At 34.5% G+C, this 8,102-nt stretch overlaps 1 pseudogene; it reads left to right on the top strand.

Annotated features, from left to right (window-relative positions):
• The first annotated feature begins 1,581 nt into the window (after positions 1-1,581).
• On the top strand, positions 1,582-2,736 carry LOC106004397 (annotated as a pseudogene).
• The last annotated feature ends 5,366 nt before the right edge of the window (positions 2,737-8,102 follow it).

Here is an 8,102-nt window from a genome sequence, read left to right as displayed (position 1 = left end):
CAGTGGAGCCCTCCACAAGGATAAACTTGTCTAATTAATTAATTAATTAATTAAAATTAAGAACATCTTTGATAGGTCATCATAAGACTGGATACGGCTAAGGAAATAAGTAAGCTTAAAGAAAGACCGATTTAAACTTCCCAATATAAAATGCAAAAAGAAAAAGAAAGGGAAACAAAAAACTGGGACAGATTATCCAAGAACTCCAGGAAAATTTCAAAAGATGTAACTAACATAAATGTAATCTGAACACTGGAAGAAGAAACAACAAAGTAAAAGAAATATTTGAAATAATAATGATCTAGAATTTTCCCCAAACTAATGACAGACAACAAACCACAAATCCAGGAAGTTCAAACACCAAAAGGGATAAATTCAAAATAAACAAACAAAAAATTAAAGATAAGCATATCATATTCAAACTATAAAAAGAGTAAATCTTGAAAAAAGCCAGGAAATATCTGAATTTACTCTGTCTATGGAAAAATAAAAATTAGAATTACAGTGGACATCTTGTCAGAAATCACATAGGCAAAAAGAAAGTAAAGTACCTATTTTTTAAAAGGTCTGTTTATTTATTTGAGGGAGATAGAGAAGAGAGTGGGGGGAGGGAAAGAGGGAGAGAATCTTCAAGCAGACTCCTCAATGAGTGTGGAGCTCAATGCAGGCCTCAATCTCATGATGCTGAGATCATGACCTGAGCCAAAATCAAGAGTTGGATGTTTAACTAGCTGAGCCACCCAGGTCCCAGAGTGAAGTGTTTAAAGTGTTAATAGAAAAATACCACCAACTGAGATTTCCATATGTAGAAAATCATCCTTCAAGTGAAGGAAAAATAATAATTTCCTCAAACAAAAATTGAGAATCCCTTGCTAGCAGACCTGCCTTTCAAGAGATTTTAAAAGAAGTTTTTCAGGGAATGGGGTTCCTGGGAGGCTTAGTGGGTTAAGCCTCTGCCTTTGGCTCGGGTCATGGTCTCGGGGTCTGGGATTGAACCCCACACCAGGCTTTCTGCTGAGCAGGGAGCCTGCTTCCCCCTGTCTGCCTGCTGCTCTGCCTACTTGTGATCTCTCTCTCTGTGTCAAATAAATAAATAAAATCTTTAAAAAAAAAGAAGTTTTTCAGGTAAAGGAAAATTATATACATCAGAAACTCAGATCTACAGGGAAAGAAGAACAATGGGGAAAGAATAAATTAGTCAAATAAAATATTTTATTTTTTCTAATTTTTTATTTATCTAAAAGATTACTATTTAAAATAACATAAATTTATTGACAAATTAAGGTATATAAAAATGGAACAAATGGCAGTAATATATAGGGATAGGAAAAGGAAGTTTATTGTATTCAGTTATAGGGTACCTGAGCTACATGAGAAATGGTGTAATGTTATATAAAAGATTTAAATTAGTTAGAAATATATATTGAAAATTCTAGGGAAATTGCTAAACAATATTTTGAAAAGTAAGTATAATATGCTAAGAGAAGATAGAAATGGAATTATATAAGAAGCTTAATTAAGACCAAAAAGGGCTCCCTTCTACACGATCACGCTGAGCTAGTACCCGCGCCTGGAATCGGGTCACAACCCCAGCCGCGCCTGCCGCCTGCCACTGCCTCTGGACCATGGACCCCCGCAAAGTGAGCGAGCTTCGGGCTTTCGTGAAAATGTGTAAGCAGGATCCGAGCGTTCTGCACACCGAGGAAATGCGTTTCCTGTGGGAGTGGGTGGAGAGCATGGGGGGTAAAATACCACCTGCCACTCATAAAACTAAATCAGAAGACAGTATCAAGGAAGAAAAATCAGATAGTAAGAAGGCAGAGGAAAACATAAAGACAGATGAACCATCAAGTGAGGAGAGTGATCTAGAAATTGACAATGAAGGTGTGATTGAACCAGATACCGATGCCCCTCAAGAAATGGGAGATGAAAATGCAGAGATAACTGAGGAAATGATGGATCAGGCAAATGATAAAAAAGTGGCTGCCATTGATGCCCTAAATGATGGTGAACTACAGAAAGCCATTGACTTGTTCACAGATGCCATCAAACTAAATCCTCGCTTGGCCATTCTGTATGCCAAGAGAGCCAGTGTCTTCATCAAATTACAGAAGCCAAATGCTGCCATTCGAGACTGTGACAGAGCTATTGAGATAAATCCTGATTCAGCTCAGCCTTATAAGTGGCGCGGGAAAGCACATAGACTTCTGGGCCATTGGGAAGAAGCAGCACATGATCTTGCCCTTGCTTGCAAGCTGGATTATGATGAAGATGCTAGTGCGATGCTGAAAGAAGTTCAACCGAGGGCCCAGAAAATTGCTGAACATCGGAGAAAATACGAGCGAAAACGCGAAGAGCGAGAGATCAAAGAAAGAATAGGAAGGGTTAAGAAGGCTCGGGAAGAACATGAGAGAGCCCAGAGGGAGGAAGAAGCCAGGCGACAATCAGGAGCTCAGTATGGCTCTTTCCCAAGTGGCTTTCCTGGGGGAATGCCTGGTAATGTCTGGAATGGCAGGGGGGATGCCTGGGATGGCAGGAATGCCTGGGCTCAATGAAATTCTTAGTGATCCGGAAGTTCTTGCAGCCATGCAGGATCCAGAAGTTATGGTGGCCTTCCAGGATGTGGCCCAGAACCCAGCGAATATGTCAAAATATCAGAGCAACCCAAAGGTTATAAATCTCATCAGTAAATTGTCAGCCAAATTTGGAGGTCAAGCATAATGCCCTTCTGACAAATAAAGCCTTTGCTGAAGGAAAAGCAACTTCGATCACCTAATGGATGTCACAATAATACAAACCAGTGTACCTCCGACCTTCTCATGAAGAAAGCTGGGGTGCTGTGAAGAGAATCCCTACCTCTCTGCTCCCCATGCAACTGAAACATTCTACAATGGTTTGCCATTAGGGTATTCATTCAGATAATGTTTTCCTACTAGGAACTACAAACTTTAAACACTTTTTAAGCCTTAAAAATATTTAAAAACATATTAAAAGGGTGTGTTAGTCCCTACATTTTTCTTTACTGATCATTTCAGTTTTTTTCCTTTGGATTAATTGGGCAAGGAAGATATTTCAGTGTGGAAGATTCATTGCTCAGTTATAACGAGTGAAATAAAGGTTTATTAGTAGGAGGCAAATAATACATTAAAATAGATGAAGTTTGAGTTGGAGATACAGTTTCTGAGGCATTTTGACTTGTCTTTTTAAATGCTTTATTTTTTAAACACAATTTATTTTGATAGAACCATTGGGACCACCAGTATTGCAGTCGGACCTGGGTAGGGACCAGAAGTGCTTGGCAGGGCAGCAACAACTTTACTCCTTTTATATAGTGTGCACCCTTGTGCAGATGCATTTAAATCTTACACTGTGGTGAAGGGATGATTTTTATAATGCTGCAGTAGACTTGGATTACTTAGCTGTGTTCTTGTCTGATATAGAAAATAAATGTTTTGCATTATTTCCACATAGGGGAAATAAGGGGGAAAAAAAAAAAAGACCAAAAAGGGCTAAAAAGAAAGAAACAAAGAGCAAATCTGATAAAAAAAAAATTAAAACATTGTGGGTATTAATCCAACTCTGTCAACCATTACTTTAAATGTGAATAAAATAATTACAACTGTTAAAACACAGATATTATCAGAATGCATAAGACAAGCATAACCGAAGTCTATGTTATCTATAAGAAATCTATTCTAAATATGAGAACACAGATAGATTGAAAGTAAAGTAATAGAAAATGATATATTGTTAGAATGAATCAAAAGAAAGATGGAGTAGTTATATTAATTACATACAAAACAGACTTCAAAATAAGGAAACTGGTCAGGGAAAGAGGGGACATTACATGATGATAAGTGGATGAATTTTCAAAAAAGATAACAATACTAAATGTGTATATACCTAACAACAGACCATCAAAATATAAGCATCAAAAGCAGAACTGAAAGAAGGTAAAGACAAATCTACTACCACAGTTGGAAACTTACTACTCCATTCTCAGTAATTGATAGATCAAGCAGGCAGAAAATCAATAAGGATATGGTTGACCTGAACAGCACCATCAATCTACTTGGTCTAATTGACATTTATAGAAACTCCAGACAACAGTAGCAGATTACAGATTCTTCTGAAGCTTACATAGAGCATTTACCAATATAAACCTTGCTTTGGGCTCTAAAATACACCTTAACAAATTAAAAAAAAAATAAAATATGTCCTCAGAATAGAATGGAATTAAACTAAAAACAATACAGAGATAGTTGGAAAACCTCAAAAGATTTAGAGATTGAAAAATATAGTTCTAAATAAGACTTGGATCAAAACAGTTATCTCAAGAGAAATTAGGACATGTATTGAACTACTTAAAAGTTAAAATACAAGTAATCAAAATTTAAAAAATGATTAGAAGAAAATGTATAGTACTAAATGAATATATTGAGGAAAGTAGATCTAAAATTAATAATTTAAGCTTCTACCTTAGGAAAACAGACAAAAAAGAACAATTTAAGTCTATACAAATTAGAGCAGAAATCAATGAAATTAAAAACAAGAAAATCAGCAAAACCAAAAGTTTTTTTATATGAAGAGATTAATTAAACTGATAGACCTCTGGCCAAGACAATAAGGCATTAAAAAGAAAAAAAAAGAAGAAGACAAATTACAATTATCAGTAGAGGATTCATTAGTACTAATCCCACTGACATTTCATGGATAATAGAGGAATACTATAAAGAATTTATTTATTTATTTGACAGAGATGATAAGTAGGCAGAAAGCCAGACAGAGAGAGGAGGAAGCAGGCTCTCTGCTGAGCAGAGAGCCCAATGCAGGGCTTGATCCCAGGACCCTGGTATCATGACCTGAGCTGAGGTGGAAGCTTCAACCCACTGAGCCACCCAGGCACCCCAGGAATACTATAAACTAATGTATGCATATCATCTGATAGCATACATGAAATAGACAAATTTCTTGAAAGACAGAAACTACAAAACTCATGAGAACTAGATACTTTGAATAGGTCTATAGATCTCCTAAATAAATTGAATAAACATTGAATAGAGTTTCCTGTGAAAAGCACCAGGTTTAGATGGTTTTGCCAGTGAATTCTACCAAACATTTAAAGAAGTATAGTACCATTTCTCCAAAACATCTTCCTAAGACACTTTCTTAGTCATCCTATGAAATCAGGATTACTCTAATATTAGTTAAAAACTTTTTTAAAAAGTCGACTTTTTTAAAGGACGACTATAGACCAAAATTTCCAAAAACATAGATGCAAAATCTTAAGCAAAATATTAGGAAATTAAACCCAACAATGTATAAGAAAAATATACACCAGGATCAACTGGGACTCATTACAGTTATGCAAGGCTAATTAGTCATTCAAAATTCAATCTGCCACATTAACAGATTCAAAAATAAAAATCATTTAATATTAATTAACATAGACATCTGACAAAATTCAACAACTAATAATGGCAAAAATTCCCATCAGACTAGGAATAGAGGGAAACTTCATCAACTAGATATATGTAACTATGAAATTGTTTGTTAAGATAAAATTAACTACAGTTAATTAATGTCAAATCCATGCTTTAAGATCTAGCATTTCCTGTTAACACCGACATAGTTTAATCCAAGCAAAATAACTGTTTATTCCATCTGCATTTATCATGTACTTGAGCAGACTTCAATGAACATTTGTTGGTGTCTTTTTCAGAATATATTTCTCTCTTCTTATTCCCCATACCCTATTTTCTTTAGGAATTCTGCCCTTTTCCAAGGATGTACTTATAATAGGGTTGGCCATGACTTTGATCCTAATTCAAGCACTGGATCCTGTAGATTTTTGCCACCTGTGGACTTCAGGGCTTGGACAATGAGTCAATTTATTATACCAATAAATATACATGGTATGATGTAGTTTTAAAGTCTAAAACAGCCACAGGTATTTTGTTGACAGAAGATGGGAGGTAATGGCTACTGTGGACCACTGAGTTAAGTCAGAGGATAAACTTATTATTGATTAAAGATTCTTGGTAAAGTATGTTGATGTAATAGCTCAAACTTTATGTGAACTTGGGTCTTTTTCTTGGCTTTCCAGATTTTTGATATACTTGTTTTGTTGTTGTTGTTGTTTTTCTTACTGTTAGCCATATTGGCTTATGTTTTCCCACAGTTGCATCATGGATTCTTAAATGATGCAGTCATCTTTATATAATTTTATTAGTTAATCAATAAATGCATTCCTAAATATTTATAAAGTCACTGGATAAGTATTAATCAAAATAGAAATAACCTGAAAATGAACACTTCCTGCATGGGACAATTTGTGGTGTAAAAAAGGGGTAGGATAAGTCTTCACTGAAATATTCAACACAATCCAATTCCCATAAAAGACGTATTAAATATATTTATCATTTTAAATCAATCAATACTAATATCAACAGTAGTACTACTAATAAATTAGTTAATATGTTTGCAAACTTATTTTTGAACAGTAACTTTTTTAGGGGTATTATGTGTGGGGTAACCATATAATTTAGTTCAGAGAATGAAAGATGTTTCTGTGACAGTTTACATCTGCAAAACTGGTGTAACTGAAACTTCCAAGATACTTTACTTATCATCATTATTTAATTTTCTTCTTACAAAACTCCTAAGAGGAATGTGCTATGATTATCTTCATTTTGCAGATGAAGAAACTGAGACAGGGGAGAGTTAAGTAACTCGTTACAGAACATGTGGCCAGTTAAGTGATACAGAAGTTTTGAATATAGAATCCTGACTCCAGAAACTTGATTATTAAATATATTTATATTTAAATATAAATTATTTAAATAATATATTTAATATTATATTAAATATAATTTACAAATATAAAATATTTATATTTTATATTTATATTTATAAATAATATAAATATAAATATATATAAATATTAATAATAATATATTTAAACTGGGTTATTAAATATATAACTTACTCAGATTGCTGTCTATATAGAGAGATATATATGTCAAATATCTACTGAAGTAGGAAAAACTTCTTCTATGTAACACTTCAGCTGCCATCCCTCTATCCTAAATTCCTGTCATTTAGTATACACAAAAGGTTATGTTGTCTAAACATCTTCTCTCTACCTCAATCCATCTGTTTCCCAACAATAGGTCCATGACTTAAACAAATGAGACTTCCTGCTTTGGATTACAGAAAAAGCAATTTCTATTATTATATGGGCTACTTTTTCCTTCTCATTACAATTCCTGGGAATAAGCAGAGAATAATGATGGGGCCCACTTATATGTGCTTTGGACAAAAGAAGGATCAGATAAAATTTTGGAGTGTTGGAAAAAATGAATTCATTACAAAAAAAAAAAAACCCACAAGTTATATATGGTATTGCCCAATGAAATACCTTAACATTAGGAAACTAATACAGAAGCACATCATTCTTCAGCTACAGGTTAGCATTCCTGTACTTGTCAAGGTAGAGTTGACTATGCCACAGAATCAACTCTGAAGCCTCCAAAAACAAGTACACTGCTGGGTCGTCTAAGAGTTCTTTGGGTCAGAAAGCTTTTCTCTATAGGTCTCCTGCTACACTAAAATGCAGGGAGGATCTATGCAGAAACAGCAGCATTAGAACACTTTGCCTGAAGCCAAAATGGAGGAAAAGAAAATCCTGAAAACTCCACCAACTCTTAACTGACTATTATAGGTCACACGGTCCCTGTGTAATCCAAGGGAGGCTGAGAAATATCTTTTGTGTACACACTTTAAGAAGCAGACATAGGTTAGTAAGTGGGATTGATTCTTCTACAATTGCCATTCCTAACAAATGAATGTTCCAACTTCCTGTGAAATTTTGTGTTATTTCAAGTGTTTGATCTGTGACACTTTACTTAATATGAATTTTTGAAGTGTTAAGATATAAGATCTAAGCAAAAATTCCTCTCCAGCCAAGAAACTAAATTTAGGGTGATTTCAACACTATTACCTGGAAGGTACTATTAATGTTGACTAGTGAGTGTGACAGAGCGTATAAACAGAACGTTACTTCATAACTGAACATTTCATGGCACTTAAAGTACTCATCA

The sequence above is a fragment of the Mustela putorius genome, unplaced genomic scaffold (assembly GCF_011764305.1).
Source record: "Mustela putorius furo isolate JIRA1106 unplaced genomic scaffold, ASM1176430v1.1 tig00000242_pilon_pilon_pilon, whole genome shotgun sequence".
Lineage (NCBI taxonomy): Eukaryota > Metazoa > Chordata > Mammalia > Carnivora > Mustelidae > Mustela > Mustela putorius.
The sequence above is the reverse complement of the archived record's forward strand: the minus strand, read 5'-3'. Positions and strand labels throughout refer to the sequence as shown.